The following is an 18,757-nucleotide window of genomic DNA, read 5'->3' on the forward strand; positions in this document are numbered from 1 at the left end:
GAGATCACCTGATCTTTAGTCCTGGCATGTAACGTGCAAATATTCTTTCAGTAGTCCCTCCCTGCCATGACCACATCTTTTAAGATATACCTCCACCTTAGAGTTTACATTTCTATTTTAAAACCAGACATCTGCATTGAGCAACCTGGAAGCCAAATGATCTTGATGCTTAAATCACCATTATAAGTTTTTTTTCCCCCATTTAAAAAAGTGCATCAAAATCAATAAATGATACAGTGACTTGTAATAAGCCAAATGGCATCTCATACTCCATTATACACCGAGGGGGGGCTGCTATGCAGCTGACTAACAATCACTGGGAGCAATCAAGTCGGGGTTCAGTGCTTTGCTTTTGGGGGATTGGTGGACAACCGCTATACCTTCCTGCGCCACAGTTGCCTTTTGAAATCCTAGGAAATCTAAAAATGTAAAATACTGAACCAACTACTCCAACAAACACCGATAGCATTCTATTAAAATCACATCACTTTTTAATTCTTAGGTCTTCATTTAGGTCTGTTTAAGTTGTGACAGAAGGTTTGTCAGTGACTCAACCAGTCAGGAGGGTGAGGAATTCATGACAGGCCTCAGAGTTTGTGATAAACAGCAGACTACACACACACACACACGCACACAAACACACACACAGATTCCAAGGGGGGGTGTTTGGTGGGGGTGGGGGATTTTTTTTTCTTTAAATTACTGCTGCTCATCTCTTGACAACTTAATACATCAAACCAACCCATGAGTCAGACACTGAATTATTATAAATATGACTACTACTAAAGCCTGTTTTGGTGTGCAAATCTAGTTTTTTTTCCTGCAAGACTGTGTGTGTTTGTGTGTGTGTATATATATATGTGTGTGTGTATATATATGTGTGTGTGTGTATATATATATATATATATATATATATATATATATATATATATATATATATATATATATATATATATGTGTGTGTGTGTGTGTGTGTATATATATATATATATATATATATATATATATATATATATATATATATATATATATATATATATATATATATATATAGATATATATATATATATAGATATAGATATAGAGAGAGAGAGAGAGAGAGAGCTGTGTGTGTGTAATTGTACTCGTGGACCTTATTAGCTAAACACTATCTTATTTATAGTATACTGTGCAAATACATTCCTATTAAAAAAAAAATATACTCTTTTACTTGGCTGTCATATCAAAATAAAGTGGTAATCATTGTATTATATTTCTTTGGATTCTCTTACGTATTCAGTCTAAAAAAAAACTGACAAAACAAAAACAACATACAAGAACAACAACAACACAAAAGCAAAACAGTCAGTAAGCCAGGTTTTACTTGAGACCGAGCTGGACTACAGGGTGTGAGTGAAGCGTGCAGGGATGCGGGGGCAGGGCTGCTGAGGGACATATGGGAGTGATTTTGTGCTGCAGACTGGTCGGCTCTGTTAGAAGGTCTGTCAGCAAGCTTGGAAACTCAGACACCGGAGTCACCTCATCCTGAAGCAAAGGCAGAAATCAGTCTCGCTTCAACACATAGTGAACGTACATCTGGAAAACTCAAGGTTAAACTGTTTAGAAAAAACTGCCAACGAAACAACAGAAAGATAAAGTACCAGCACCATTCTCTCATATTATAAAACAATAAATTATTAAATCCATCATCACTGGGTTTTAGACTGATTATTCAACAATAAAAACAGGCTTTTATTTACAGCAGCATTGCATTTTCATCATTAATCTGACTCACTGAATCCTACTGTTACGGAAGACTTTTGCCTGGCAGAAAAAAATAAAGAAAATCAGCTGTAAGTCAAACTTTAAACTTATTTACTTATAATTATTTAAAACAAGTCAAAATAATCACATAACTTTTAATTTCATAATTGCAAAATAAGGTTAATTTTTAAGTTATCAATTCTGACTTCCCATGTATGAATTTTGATGTTGTATATTATAAAAGTAAAATTTACCTTATAATTTTGAATCTCAAAATGTGGACATTTTATAGATTTGTCAAAATTTAGAATTTTTCCATATTAATATTCACCTACTAAGAATTTGAATATTCATCTCACAATTTTTAACAATGACAGAATGTTGACACCTTACGTCATAATACTGACTTGAAAAGTCAAAATGTTGACTTTTTAAATCATGTAATTTTAACTTTAACTATAATAAGCTTTTATTACTTTACTGCTTTTAATGGAGGTACTGTATTTTGAGACGGATAACATTTTTGTTTTGTTGAAAAAGACTTCAACAGAAGAGTTCACCAGTGGGCTGGCTGGGAGGGCATTTTAGTCATCACAGGATGTAACTCCTCAACTCCAAGAAATGAAAATCCATCCAGGACAATCCTCAGTAACTAAGCAGGTCAGAAATGTCAAAAGCTAAAGCACACACAAACACAATATTTACTCAGTTCAAGACATAACTTTACCCTGTACAGACAGACATCAATCCACACCACCTATTTGTGTGACTGTGTTTTAAAGTGCATTTTAAAGAAACACTTTCATACCCTCTGCATGACATTACTTCACCTATATCACTCCCACACACACACACACACACACACACACACACACACACACACACATCCAAGATCAGCCTTCAGGCACAGTGTAATCAGTGCTCTTCCTGCTCTCCTGCTCTGTGGTTATTAATCAAACAAGATGACAGTTCAAATGACCCAATCACAGACTGCAATTAAAAACCACCAAGTTTTTCCCGAATGGCCAGCAGTTACTTTAGCTCTAGGGGTCAAGGGTTAATCTAAAAAGAGCAGAAAAGGGAAGGGGATTGGATAATAAACTTTTAGAGCGTTATCACTGGTGCCTTTACATGAAAAACTGTTTGTTTTCGCAGAGCAACAGAGCAAAAAAAAAAAAAAAAAAAAAAAACCTCTCATGTGAGCACAACAGACAATCTGCAGACGTTACACGCTGGCTGCAGGGAACTGACCTAAAACTGTGTGTGTTTCCATACCTGACTGGTGGCTCCATAGTACAATAGTGTTTGTGCATGGCTTCATGGGAATTGTAGTCATGACGCAGAGGAAGCTCATCAGCTCAGACCAACATCACCAACCTAAGGAATGGAAATCAACTACTTATTAATTCAATGCTTGTCAGACAAAAAACTCCAACACTTACACCCAATTTAGTGTGTATGCAATTCATGTTAAAAAAAACTTTCTATTCATAAAACAATTAGGTATGCATATACTTTTAGAATATGTTAACTACACAACATAACAGGAACCTCTAACAATAAGCCACAGCAAGAAGAAACAGTTCTTATTGTCGTTTTTTGGCTGAACACCATAGTAAATAAAACCTTGATCAAGAACAGGCGACATAGGGACATAAAAGGCCTTGAAAGTGCAGATTCAAATTTGCAGGCTGCGGATGTGAACGTTGTTCCCAGAAAACCAATTTGAGAATTTTTCGTTGTTACAGTTTTCAGTAAAAAAGCAGATGATCCCTTACTTCATCCACTGGTACAAAGATACCTGCAGGTAGTGGTTATTGACAATATGGTTATTACTACTAAAGTAGCCTATGTCATAGTGAAAGACAGCAACCTTTGAGACCAACTCTCCTCACACTTAATTGAAATCATGAGTCTGGTTTAAGTTACAAATTATCTAAGTGGTGCCATTTAAAATCCTTTTAATGCAGTAGTGTGTTTTATTCATTGGAAGAAAAAAAAACGTAACCATCACAGTTAACCGCAGTTTAATATAGAAATTTACTTGTGGAAAAAGGCAGCATTTTTCAACTGCAGCAGAGTTTTGTCTTTTAAAAGGGGAGATGTTTAAAAACTGTATCCATGCATTTGTTGACTAATTTTTCCATTATAGCATTGATCAGTGCTAAATGGTTATTAAAAACCGTTATCAAAATGTGAAGCTACACCATGGATATTTTCTACACTTAACACATATATTTTGCCACATCGACAGTGTAAATTTGACTGGTAGCTACAGCTCATGTTTAGGTAAAGGCGGTTGCTTACGGACCACAGGGCGAGTGATTCGATCCCCGGCCCTGGCTAAATGTCGAAGTGTCCCTGGGCAAGACACTGAACGCCTAACAGCCCATTCCCCTCCCCAGCTGTGCAGTGCCAGCTCAAGCCCAACCCAAGCCCGGTAGAAATTGGGGAGGGTTGTGTCAGGAAGGGCATCCGGCGTAAAAACTGTGCCAAATCAACATGCGGACAATGATCCGCTGTGGCGACCCTGAACTCACGGGATAAGCCGAAAGGAGAGTAGTAGCTACAGCTCATGTTTGTGAATGTTGCTGAAGGCCACTAAAGAGTTTTCAGACAGCTGATGTGTACTGCATTAATAAGATAATTGAAAAGGATAAAGAGATCCACATTCTTGATACTTCATGAAGTTATGGTTAAGTTTACAGGGGTAGCACAACAACAACAACAACAAAAAAATAATAAAAATACATGACCCACTCTGTGGTTTACCTGAAATCAAAGACTGAGGACATCTTAAAATTGAACACATTATGCTGACCAATGATACCTTATTGGGGACCACAAAATGAGCTCCATTTACCAATGAAAATTGCTATGACCCCTTTAGGAATTATTCAGCACCCTTAAAGACTTCTTGCATTGTCTCAAGTGCACTAATCCCCCTGAATGATCATCACAACTATTTTAAACACTGCTGCACACAGGTCTGCTCCATCATTAGATCAGTGTTGATGTGAGTTGGTCTGTGGCTTGTTTCTGTTTGGGAGAAGATAAGTGGAGCAGTGTGGCTGACAGTGAGAGCCTCCTCCTTGGCCCCTCCAACACAGACGTCTTTTTATTTGACATCTCAGAGCTCCTCAAAGGAGCCTTTATTTAGGGAAGGAGGCCAACGTCAGAAGAGTGAGTTAATATTCACACCCCGTGAGCAGAGAGGACAGTCAAACCACAGCTGGTGTTTATAGAGTCTACGGAGATACTGCAGAATGAAAAGTTGTCACACAGCACACAAACTACCATAATACAAGTGAAGCGTTTAACTTGTGACACCAGAAACCTAAGACTGCTACACATGTAGACGAGCCATACTCTTTATTGGAAATCCAAGTCCACAGCTGTTACTACTACTAAATATATGACCACATAAACTACTACAGCCAAAAGTCTACTACTTTTATACCACCACAATAACAGAAAAGCGGATACCACTTAAACTACTAGAACATTTACACTGTACATGGTACTACTATTATATTGTAGAACCTACTACTACTCCTCATTGGGCAAAGGGAAGGCAACACTCCTCTAATGACTTACCTGTGGTGACACTTTTCAGAATTATGAGAGAAAGTCCAAACACAGACTACTCAACATCCACTTCACATCATCTATTGAAAATACTGTAAGCCACACAAAGAACTAGCTGTAACCAAACAACACAAAACAACACCAACAGCTGCTACATCTGTGGGAAGTTACCCTTTAAAAAGGTAAAAACCTATTACCATAGAATATACTACAACAATTACCATACAATATACTACATAGAATATACTACTTTTACCACTGCACCTGTTACAGCTGAAACAACTACATTTGTTTATTTTAAATGTAATTACGAGTGAACAAGTTGCTGGCACACGGCATTCAGTGTAACTTTTGTACAGACAGATATGGTCAAATAGCTCCCCAGAGGTCAAAGCTTGGGATCAGTAGTGAGCTGCAACTTTTCTTCAGGGCGTGTAGGGTCTGAACCTGCCTCCTTGAGCTACATGCTGCACTACCCTGCTGCTGCCAAAACTAACACACTCAGCTGGGAAAAATACTCATGACCGTGTGGAAAACTGTGATGATTGGTTGACCAGCAGCTTCACAGTGTGCGTGTGTGTGTATACATGTGACAGCGGTGGGGATTCAGTCGCTGAGTTATTATAGAACAGACAAGGAGAAAATAGATGTCCGAGGACGACAGGGAATGAGAGCGGTCACAAGGCTGGTTTAAAAAAAAACAGCTGCTGCCTCTCTGTCCAACACACACACACACACATTTCTGGAAGGAAAGGCAGTGCCAAGAAAAAGAAAGATTGAGGGAAAAACAGATCCTGCTCTCCCACATGAGGATGAACTGAAATAAAGCACAGCTCTGCTTTCTGTCCAACTTTGTTAAGTTAGATGAATTCTAACAGCTGAGTAGAAACAGCAACTGGAAAAAAAAAAAGGTTTTATCAGAAGAAAAATTGTTTTATTGAAATATACACACATTACATAAACAGGGAAGACTGGCACAGGAAGCTTAATAAATCGATCTGCACTTGTAGTAGTTATGATAGACTGAAATGTCTGCACCTATTAGTGAATTACTTTTAAAGAAGAAAGATTTAAATTCTCTTGTTGAAGCTTGTTTAATTTAAAGAAGAGTTTAAATTTTTTGAAATTGTAAACTGAATTTAAAAATATACTTTTTGAAGAAAATGACACATTTAAAAATAATACCCAACCATAGTTCGGTAAGAATACATAGTATCAAGTGGGGTTTGTATCGTTTGTATCATTTCAATTTTATGAATTTAGATATAAATTCTGATCCTGCTAACTGAACACGGTTCTTAAGGAATCGAGGTTTCATTTTGTATATTTTTCAAATTGGAACCAGCTCTCCATATGAAACTGTAGTATCAAGCTGCGCATTGAGGTTTCAAATGCTGCAAGAAAATATAAAAAAAAAAAAAAAAAATAGTGCACTGCAGCCTGTCCTTTAGTCAGAGGAGGAGTGTCTGTACTGTGTTGCTGCTTTGGTGGCAGCTGCAGTAATGTCACTCTGGGCTGTTTACACACAGAAACAGAGCAACCAGCTATTTAAAGAATACTCAACAGTGTAAGAGAAGCATGGGGAAACAGAATGAAACCTTGGTACTATACACCAATTTCATATGTAGTGGACATTTCCACTTTTTCTACATCAACTGTTCACTTTTTTTTTTTTTTTAAATCTACACTTTTCTGTTGTTCACCTTAATCTTGTGAAGAGAAACAGCTTATGAACTGGTAACTTTAATATGGAAGATACAAATTCAACATTATTCTATTATACAAGTGATTCGTAAACAAGCGACTGCAACATATACTGTAGCTAATTTCACAATAGGAAAAACCAGCCCTAAGAAAACAGTAGACTTCTGATCACATTTCACAACTGTCAACTAACAGTCATTCAACATATGCATATTTGTGCAAAAACTAATGCAAAATTCATATTTTGTTGTCACGTAAAGGTTTATTAATAAGTTTACACATCCAGATGTTTACCAGGTAAGGTTAGGTTACTTCCAGGTTAATTTTTCCCATGTTTATGGCTCTAGTGTCTCTGGTACAGAAAAGTATTATTTTTGGCAGCATGCAGCAGCTACATTATTGGAGATCCACATCTGTTTTGAAGCATAAAACTGATCTGAACTGAATGACTGTTTAACTCCAGCATTGGTGCGGGGTGTCAGATCAACATGTGAAACCACAGTCTGACAGGAAAGCTGTGAAACCAGTCCCCAGTACGTAAAGTATGCAGACAGGCAAAGGAATGCAGACTGTGAAGGTAAACATCCACTCTAATACAAGCTAAGAGTGACAAACACCAGCTCATATTCTGCAGTTGTGATGCCCAAACCCGAGCTTATCAGCAGTGGTAACTGGTATTTTGAAGTCAAAACTAATCAACAGAAACAAACTTTCACTGATCACCTTTGTGTTAACATTACTACAAGAGCGACTTTTTACTTACAGTAATCTAATCCACAAAGGATCCACTTGTCTTGTGAGCTGGTAGGAATGAAGCCTTTTATTGTTTTATGTCACTGTACATTAAATATAAATTTACTTAAAACTGAAATGTCAAGGTGTCCAAAAACCTTAAGAATTTATGAAAGATGCTGAAAATGCTGAATACCTCCAAGCTAACAGCAGGGTGTTTTAGACTATTACAAATGTATTGTAAGACCAGGTTAATATCCAGACTGGATAAACAAAAGTGCCAAAGAAAAACAGAAGTTTGTATCCACATAAATTCATTTTTGGAACTTTAAGAGTTTTATGTTTGTGAAATATCTGAATTTGAATCTGATTAAGTCCAGCTCTCATTTCTGGAAGATATTTTACATTATCTTACACAAGACAATGTACAGGGATGAAACTGGAAAAAAACTCTAAAAGATAAAATAAAGGAGGAAATAAAGAGCATAATGAAGCTCATTATTTCCTCTTCAGTGTTTTAGTTTCCATCTAGTATAGCAAGAGAAAATTGTTAGCATAAATATTTGTGGTATTTGTCAATAATGTTATTGACTTGCTAGCATAACTGAATGTTCTGCAGCCTAGTAGACCCCATGTCCTCCATGTGTTGGGAGTTCGTTGGTTGACTGAACAGGGGCTGAATACTGGATAAAAGGGGAAGTTAAAGCAGGCAGCTTTCACAAAACCAAAAGAGAAAGACAAGAGTACAGGGACCAGTTTAGTGGCTTGGAGGAGAGATTAATGCCATCAAAGTCAAGGAGCAGCCAGAGCTAATTGAAATTAAAGACCAGACAGGAGACAGGGAGGGGCAGAGTGGCGCTGCATTCACAGCCACACAGGCAGAGTGGGAAAATTCAGCAGTCAGGTCTGTTTGCAGGACAAATGTTTCAACATGGCTTCTGTGTAAAGTTTGGCCTGAGAACCATCCTCATGCAGTTCAAATGACGGTTGTTAAATAACACCAACAGTGTTTCTTAAAAGATAAAATTTCCTTAAGCTCATTTGTTTCAAGTCTCCTCTGATAGTTCAGTTGTTGTGTTTAAGACACACAAAAAAACTTAACTAAAAGGATATTTTTACAATTAAAAAGAATTACAATTAGCAAGAAACTATTGTTGCAAAATATCTCAACCAAATCAAGGTGGGAATGAATAGAAGGTCGATGGCTGGGGCACTTAAGACACAAATAATCCTTTACATCTATAGGTATATCTGAGACAGTTTATTATGAACAAATCGCAATAAATTTCCTCCATGCGGGGAGTAAACAGCTCTGTTAGTGGGGAGGGGAACAGGGGCTCAGAGCAATGGGATCAGGCAAGAGGAGTCATGGGTCAGGCCAGAGATCAGGGTTCACGATTACTTCAGAGCGATCACTGCGCACATCAGGCAGGAGGATTAGTGAGATAGGAAAAGTAAATCCCCCCCCAAAGAATGAGGACGAAACACCCAGGAGGACTGAGGGAATGGCAACCTCCATGTTGAGGTCCAGTTCAATTTTAGTTCCGCTGGATTTGGAGGTAAAACACCCACTTACCTTGACAAAGCTATGTGTTTGATTGTGAAGAATGTTGTTTTATTTTTTATTTTTTGCACAATACAGAGTTTCTGCTCAGTCTTGATGAAAATCACATCTACAGGCTACAGGACATTTAAAGTTTTTCTTAACAGTGTTTTGCTGAGACCATGCTACCACCCAGGAGACAAACAGCACACAACTGCAGCCCAAACCCAGCTCGAGTTCTTAACTATAAGCCATTGTTCTTTGGTGTGGTTTAGTTTTGATTGAAAGAAAAAACACTGTTATGAACTCTATTTAAGTGTAGTTTCATGAACCCTTCAGACTTTTAAACACTTGAGTTAAGTTTGCTGCTGTCACATGACTACACAAAAATAACACGTGCAAAAAGACCACATTTTCAATGCATTTAAAACAAACCAACAAAAACACAACAACAACCAGGTTTAACTTTAAATAGTGTGTGCAGCCCAGACAGACGCCATCCCCACTTCCTCCATTAGAAAAAGGTTTTCTGTCCGACGTTCTGCTGCCACTGTGGTGAGGCCATCTGAATTATTCACTGGGATGGGCTGGGTGTATTTAAAGGGGAGATCAATACCATCAAAGGACAACTGGAGCCGATGGAGACGGCGAATGAAGACAAATTCGACCTTGAACTGAAGTCAGGGCAGCGAGGGGAGCAGAAAGAACTGTTGGGCTGTAAAAATTAAAATGCAGGACGAGAATATTAAAATTACTGTCGTTAAGCGTGACTTGAACAAAACTGTAGGAACTGGAGTAAAACTATGTTACAGAGGCCTGGTGATTTCTGTGAGCAAGACATTTAGCATTAATGTCTTCTCAATGGGACTTCTGATCGTTTAAGTTTTGATCGTTTGGAAACTAAGAACTTAGGGCTTCATCTAACAAAATTAAACATAAAAAATTATTTGATGATATTTTGATGAGCTGAGCACATCAAGAAACATCTTGTTTTGTTCAATTACATGCAAAAAGAAATTGTTACTGCTATTTTTTCACTCAACTACGCAATCCTTGCGTTGTTGCACAAAATGAAAAAAAACCTGCATTGTGCAGAATAAGCAACCATTTCAACTTGGGCTCTCAGCACTGTCTTCACAATGTGTTTATGCACAACAGTCACACTGCAGAACGTGTGATGGCCAGTGCTATGCATGAACAGGCCAGAAGAACGCAGCTCGTTTTTTCTGATAAACAGTTGACTGTCTGCGTCGTTAAAAGGCAGACTGAACATGAACTTGACATGCGTCAACAACTCAGCTGCCAGCTCTTCCTCATCCTTTTTGAGGGTAATGTCAGACAGTTTGAGTGTCAACTAGTACTGTTTTCTGAGACGGTGAACTGGAAATTGTAAACAATGAACATAAGCTTCATTTTAACTTTTGTGAATTGAATTTTGAGCTAGCTGAGTTTGCAAAACCACGTATTGGACTTATTCAGCCAATAGAAAATATATTCTAATTAGTCTGCACTTGAAATTTAAGACCTTCCATAATATAAAATCCAACAGTTTATAGCCTTAAATTCTCAAAATATAACTGAAGACTTAAGCATTTAAGGGATCCAGCAGATACCCTATAACATTACCAATTTTTTATTGCGATTTGGATCTGTAAAAGTTAATGTAACTGGATCCTGAAATTAACCTTTTACTTGTTTTTCAAGCAAAACATTCAGCGTCCAACTGCTCAAATGTAAGAATCTGTTACTTTAGTTGATCCAATATTTATGACTTTGGCTCTGATGGTCAGAAAAAAACAAGAATGTTTAAGGCATTGCCTGTACTGTAATTAATGGTTTTCACAGATCTGACCCATAATCTGCAAGATTAATTGATACTGAAAATAAAGGTCAGTTGAACCGAAAACTGCTTTAAAACTGTTCTAATGACTGACACTGCACCAGTTGAAAATTATTCAGATTAAAATATTCCACAAACAAAACTCCAAAGCAAACATTACTACCACGGCTGCTGAAACCACTATAGCCACATAAACTTCAAGTAGAACCACTATCGCAGCGTTTTTGTCCACAGACATGTTTACGGATTTCTGAGCCTAAGTTCGATCGTCAGAAACTGAAACCTGAATGAAGCGGTTTTACCTTTGCCACAAATCCAGGAAAATGAAAACACTTGGGATATTAAATATCTACAGGGATAGAGGGAGAGGTGAAGGAGGGGGAGGAGGTGAAGAATTGTCCCTCTGTATGCTCAGTTGCCATTTACCTGCCATGCTGCAGCAGAGAGCCTGGACGTATGGACATAGAGGAGGAGGAGGAGGAGGAGGAGGAGGAGGAGAGGGGTGGATTGCATGTTTTCCTCCCCAGAACAGCCACTCTGTCTCCGAGCCGCCTGGGTGAAGACGAGGAGGAGGAGGGAGGCGAGGCAGAGCGCTGGAGATGTGAAACTTGATCTCCTTCCCTACCTCCTCCCTCCTTCTTTCTATACCTCCCTCCACCTCCTCCACTGCCACCTTGCCAGAGAGCCTTCGAGACTCCCTGAGTAATCTGATCTTTGGCCTGCGAGACTGGAAACACACTCCGAGAGAGGGAGAGGTTGAGGAGGGAAGAAAAGACGGGGTGCAAAAAAAAAGGAAGAGAGTATAGAAATAGAGCAGAGGAAAGAGAGAGATCCCCAGCTCAGTCTCCAAGACGGGAATCACTCCCAGGAGAGAGAAAACTGAGAAGAAATATACCGAGCAGGCCAGCGAGAAGCTGAAAAGAGGAATGGAGAGAAGGCAAGAAAAGAAGTGGGAAAAAAGAAACGGCTGTAAAAAAAGAAAAATAGAGACGTTGTACCTCAGGGCTGCAGAAAGAAAGATTTGTTTTTGTGAATCGCTTCTGAGCAAGATACCCACACAGAAAGTGTGTATATAGTCACATAACAGTCATAAAGCCTAAAATGAGGTGTCTTTTTTTTTAAATATATATTGAGTTATTTCTAGAGCTGGTTCTAATAAAGAACCAATAAACAAATAGGAGGAAAAGAAGAAAACGTAGTGTGAAATGTTAAGAGAAAAGAACTTTAAAATGGCGTTGACAACAGAGAAAACCTGCAGCAGAAGTACATATTGATAGCTTGTTGCTTCCCTTCAGATTTTACATATTTCTTTAAGCTGGAGTGTGAAATACATAAGGAATGACAGTAAAGCCTGTTCAATTTGTAATGTCATTCACAAATAAATAACATGACACACAGTATGGATGACTTCTTGCTATAAATCAATGGAGTAACATTGCTGGTAAATCATAAATATTTTTGTTTGTTTTCACGAAAATACCACAAGGCTCCTTTTAAAAGAAGATTCCCTAATGATCAGAATTAGGGCTTTAACAAACAATTGTCATTACTGATTCACCTACAGATGCTTTCTCAAATAACTGTTCAGCCTATAATTTTTTTTTAAATTATATATATAATTTTTTTTAAATAATATACTTTTTTTTTAGTTCAGCAACTACAAACAACACACACAGAATACAGAGTGAGTGAAAACACAGACCAATCACCCACAATTAGAGGGCGATAACATGAAGACTGTCCCCCATTAAGACTGATGGTGTGAGGAGTTGTCTTTTAACCTTTCTCTGTCCTTCAAACATCTTTGTATTTGCATCTAAATGCAAAATTAGTGCTAGTGACACAATGATGTGACAGGTAGTTAATGTGCGACCTCCTGCAGAAACCTGTACAAAGAGAAAAGTACTAACTTTCTGTGCCACTGTGTATCCTGAGTGTATCCTGAGACCTGAATTTGTGCCATTTAAGGGCTGAAAAATAAAACAAATACTACATGACAATTTAAAATGGCTTTTTCAACATTAATTCTAGTCATTGTCATGTTAGATTAGAAGCACTAATCAGAGCAGTGTGTTTCCAGCTAAAACAATTTGGTTGCAATTAGTCTATTGACAGAAAATTATATAGCAACTACTGTCATATCTAAATATTCCATGGGATATTTCTTTCTTCTGCTTTTCTACCATTTTGAGATTTTTCCGTATCTAGCAAAATGAAAAACTTTTGGTTTCAGACAAATTAAAACATCAAGACACCATTAGGAACTTGTGTTTTATAAGCCAATCTAGAACTGTGCATCGTTTCTTATTTGGTTTCCAATAGACAAAATTTACAAAAAGCATTTAGAGGTAACAATACAATTCTCCAAATGTAATCAAATATACTGACCATTTTGCTTTTGTAGTTCTAAACCAAACAACTGGTCAGTTATTCAAGGAAATTATTGTCAGATGAAGTGATAATGAGAATAATTATTGCAGCCACTTGTTATAATGTATCAATTCCCAAAAACAGGAGGAATGAAATGAAGGAGGAGAAACTTAAATATAGAGTTAATCTGTACTGAGCTGCACAGTCCGTCACAATAAACAATACCTTAAACATCCCCCACTCCCTCATTGTTGTTGTGGTCTACCAGCACACTATCAATCATACTTATTTCTGTAACACAGATCCTGGGCTCGGCTGAGGAATGTACAGCTGTCTGGCATATGGATAATACTTGATTTTGATTTGTAACACCTCCCTCCCACTAATAACTTCTGCTCCCCTTCTTCATATCCATTATGGGGAGAAAGGAAGAGGCAAAGGACTGCACAAGTACAGGAGTGCAGAGTTTATTTTAAAAAGGTACAAAATAAAAAACCACTTGTCAAAATTAACAGTTTTTGATTAACAGTTTTTGAAATAACCATTTCAATTCTTCGGCAACTGCGCAGTAGATAAGAGCCTGGGAAATAAGAGCGGTATTAAAAACAGGTAATAAATTGATTGTTTCCCATGAGGTGTTGCTGCTATGCACCATTGTGTAGTTGTGTCAGTCTAACCTTACTGTTGTCAAACAGTAAGGTTACTGTTATTTTGCAAACAGAATCACAGTGCACATTGTAGAGTCCTGGCCAAAAATATTGGCACCCTGGCAATTCTGTCAGTTTTCTGTGTCACACCGAGCATGGAGAAAAGAAAGAAGTATAAAAAGGTGTCTGTGGAGAAAAAATTTGGGAAAAACCATGGGAATTCTCAGGCTACAAGTCCATCTCCAGAGATCTTAATGTTCCTGTGTCGACTGTGCGCAATATCATCAAGAGGTTTACAGCCCATGGTGCTGTAGCTAACATTCCTGGACGTGGACAGAAGAGCAAAATTAATAAAGAATTACAACGAAGGATTGTCTGAATGATGGATAAAGAACCCTGATTAACTTCCAAACAAATTCAAGCTGATCTGCAGACACAGGGTACAACAGTTTCAGCTCGCACTATCCGTTACCATCTGAATGAAAAGTGAAGCTATGGTAGGAGACCCAGGAGGACCCCACTGCTTACACAAAGGAATAAAAAAAGCAAGACTGTAGTTTGCCAAAACTTATGTGACAAAACCACAATGCTTCTGGTAGAACATACTGTGAAAACATGAGACAAAAGTAGAGCTTTTTGCTAAAGGACATAACGTTTACAGAAAAAGAAATGAGGCCTTCAAAGAAAAGAACACAGTCCTACAGTCAAACAAGGGTGAAGGTCAAAGATGTTTTAGGGTTGCTTTGCTGCTTCTGGTACTGGATGCCTTGACTGTGTGAACGGTATCATGAAATCTGATGATTACCAAAGAATTTTGGGGCGCAACGTAGTGGTCAGTGCATCTCCGACAGAGGTCATGGGTCTTCCAGCAGGACAATGACCCAAAACACCCTTAAAAAAGCACTCAGAAATGGTTCCAAACAAAGCGCTGAGAGTTCTGAAATGGCCAGCAATGAGTCCAGATCTGAATCCCATAGAACACCTGTGGAGAGATCTCAAAACACCAGTTGGGAGAAGGCATCCTTCAAATCTGTATGACCTGGAGCACTTTGCAAAAGGAGAGTGGTCCAAAATTCCAGTAGAGAGGTGTAAGAAATTCTTTCATGGTAACAGGAGGCGATTGATTTCAGTTCTTTTTTTCCACAAAGTTGGTGCAACGAAATATTAAGTTAAGGGGGCCAAAAGTTTGACTTTTCTTGAGGTTTTTTTTTGTGGTGTTCCAGTGCAAACAAAAACAATAAGCATGTGACTATAAGACAATTTGCAATTTGAACAATTTTCTGAGAGAAGGGTTGTATTTTCTGACAGAATTGCAAGGGTGCCAATTTTTTGGGCATGACTGTAGCATCTCAGTTGGTAAGGCAGTTGTCCACAGACCACAGGGTCAGCACCTCCGCAGGAGTTTTATAACTTATAATTTCTGACTGTGTTGAAATCCAATGCTTTTTAAAAAACTGATGCTGAACACAGGTTTCTCACAAGGAAAAGGTGAGACCACATGAGTTTAATGTGTGGCAGAACCTACAGACAAGGCAGAGGCTCAAATAATACATCTGTGGATAAGGTAGAAATACATTTGTCCAAAATCACTTGTTAAGGTTTATGTGCCTATAAAAGAAAATGATCCAGTCAGGTTATAAGCAATTTAAACTTGTATTTCGGTACATTACATGAGTTAATGTACGATGAGCAGCCAGAGAAATGATCACCATCAAACAGAAGTAGAAATACTACTGTGCCTACCACCAGCAGACAAACATGTTACTGTTTACACTGAGCCAGAATGCACTTACACAGGTTATTTTTATTAAGGCTGAAGTTATGAAAAGAAACCTCACATTTATCAACTTTAACAGAGACACTCACTGAAATCTTAACTAGCTGATAGACATAATTTGGTTCCTAATCAGAGACAACTGCTTGTTTAGGTGTGGGCGGTTTAGTTTCTCACCCTTCTGCTTGAGAAAAATATTCAGGAAACAAGTTTAGTCTCCATATCCACAGAGCAGCACCAATCCTAAAATCCAAACACAAGATTGAACTAAATCTAGACAATAATTAAATTGGTTGTAAGACACTTATTAAGATAAGTAATAGCAGTAGATGTTTGGGATTAAAATTACAATTAGCCAAAACTCTTCAATTAACTTGCAACTGATATAGCCAAAGACCATTCTGCTAAATCTTTTAGAGATCTAAATAATTATTTCCATTGGTTGTATGGAGTAATTAAAACCAGATCATCTCCCTCTCCTTTTCTCCCCCTCTCTCTCTGAAATAAATTACATAAAGGCCTTGACACGACTTTTCACACATTTTAAAGAGAAACAACAAAACACCAAAAACCTTCACTGTATCTACAATATACTTGGAATCTGTAAATATATACATGCAGTACACCGTCTTTGAAAGGAAACAGTTGTATAACTAATTGACATTAAAAATATTTCTAAGAATTATATTAAAGTATATTAAAGCAGAAAGGATAAAAAAAATTATTAAAGTAGCAAAACCTCACAGCTGAGAAGCTGGAATCATGAAATATTTAGCATATTAAACAACATAATGACAAAATAGTTGGCTACTGATTTTATAACCAGGTCCCTAACAGGAATTGTAATGTATATACAGTTAGGTTGCATTTATTCTGCAACGAGGCTGTTTTGATGCAAACATTTGTCATTAAAGCTAGGCTACAAGGTAAATGTAGTGAAGCAACAAGAAGAGCAGGTCTTAGAAAAAAGAAATAGAATGTTGTATAAAATGCCTTAAATTTGCACTCGAGTATAGTTCAAGTAGTTGGAGATAAATTCCTCCAGTAAGTAACCGACACAGGTTCGTAAACTGGATACAAGGGATTAGAATTGAAAATCATTAAATCACGTTCTGACACCTTATTAGAGGAGACAATCACACTCATATGGCTTCAGTCTGAGTTAGCCAGACTCTGACCTACAAGCAGTTAAATGACGGAAACAACCTGATGAAACGCCACACTGACGAAGGATCAAAAGAAATCTTTAAATCTTTAAAATGTACCAACAAAGCAAGAAATCCAAAAGTTAGCAGAGCGAAAGAGGCTAACCCGAGTTTAAACGTTAGCTAGCATACACCATCGACCGTGACTTAACAAGAAAAGCACCAGTGTTCGTTATGAACGGATATAAATTGATTTGGCTCAATAGAATAATATAACGTTTTGTAGTAACGTTACATGTTAAAACTTCAGTGCATTTTAAATCTCAAACTAACGCTGTAGAGCTCCATTTTATCATAAGCTAACAGGAATGTGGCTAACAAGCGTTCAACCGTAAATATCGCTATCAAACCCAAACTAAAAAGCAGAAAAGAGTTTCCTACCAGTAAAAATCTGTCTAATTCACATATCTGTGGCCGGTCTGTGTGTTCGTAGTACATTTTGTGATCGAACAAACAAACACACCAACTCAGCACTGCAGCGGCGGCGGTCAAACAAACTTTTTTCCACGACAGCAGCCAGAAGGAACCGTCTAGTTCCTGGCGTCAACACAGTCACACACACACACACACACACACACAAAAATCAGTTCGCCGAACTTGGTCCAAGTTTTTTTTTCAGTCGTCCATTACCACAACCCAAACACACATATTTATTATGCAAACATGATATTTAAGAGAGCCACAGAGTATAGACACCAAGGTAGCGGGTATTTCAAACTCGATAACCTAAATCATAAACACATTCTACGCCAGACACTGCGTTTACTCCAGTGAGTAGACGACGCCTAACAGTGGGTTTCAGACCCACAGGTTGGAAGCGAACTTCCAGGTTGATTCTGGTTTACCTTTCTGCCGTCCTTTCCTCCTCCGTTCTTTAATTACTCCGCTGGACGTGGTGGCCCTTTCAGGCTATTACATCGTAGTCCTTCGCCTCCAAATTCCCACACGAATAACAGCGTAAAAAGCGTAGGTTCATTCCGCTGCGGTAACGTTACTCCTCGGGTCCCCGCTTAGTCGCACTATGGTTCGGGCCGCTCGGTGATGGAGCAAATACCAACCACACGCAGATCGTCAGTGACCGAGGCGAGCGACCACTCTGTAGCTCTTCCGGGGGCGGTGCTGAGTGACACGCATGCGCTCGTTTTCAGTTTGCTTTCTTGTTTTGTGCAAGTACATGCCTAAAAAGAAGCACTTCAAATACACCACTCAAGGTTAAGCAGTAAGTACATGATTTAAAATGCACTCTATGTCCTAAAATAGCCTTACTGTAGTAAAAGAAACAATGACAAAAACAAATTATATAAACTGTGATTTCGATACTTTACTATCACTTGCTTGACTATCAATGATACTAAGCCGTTATCACTAAACCGTGATACTATGTAGCTATGCAATTGATGACATGAAGTCAAGATTTTGTGAACTCTAATCTATGTACAGAATCAAGCAGAGAACCGCCAAAACCTGGTTTGATGAGTTATTGCACTTTTTATCTTTTTATTTATGTTAAGTTGCAACTGAGCTTTGACTGAGTTTGTTATTGGTGTTCGGATACGGGGGCAGAGTGAGAGCTCTCCTTCTCTCTGCTTCCATTAGTCCTACAACCGTCAG

General features: G+C 38.1%; 1 protein-coding gene across 1 annotated transcript in view; it reads right to left on the minus strand.

Moving 5' to 3' along the window:
• Nucleotides 1-18,207, minus strand: part of bmpr1aa (bone morphogenetic protein receptor, type IAa) — a 51,010-nt gene extending 32,803 nt beyond the window's left edge. Inside the window, exons 1-2 of the mRNA XM_067480697.1 lie at nt 17,992-18,207; nt 3,019-3,120 (exon numbers count right to left, since the gene is read on the minus strand). The gene's annotated coding sequence lies outside the window, so the exon portion shown is untranslated. The remainder of the gene's footprint in view (nt 1-3,018; nt 3,121-17,991) is intronic.
• Between the last annotated feature and the right edge of the window lie 550 nt (nt 18,208-18,757).

The sequence above is a fragment of the Channa argus genome, chromosome 1 (genome assembly GCF_033026475.1).
Source record: "Channa argus isolate prfri chromosome 1, Channa argus male v1.0, whole genome shotgun sequence".
Lineage (NCBI taxonomy): Eukaryota > Metazoa > Chordata > Actinopteri > Anabantiformes > Channidae > Channa > Channa argus.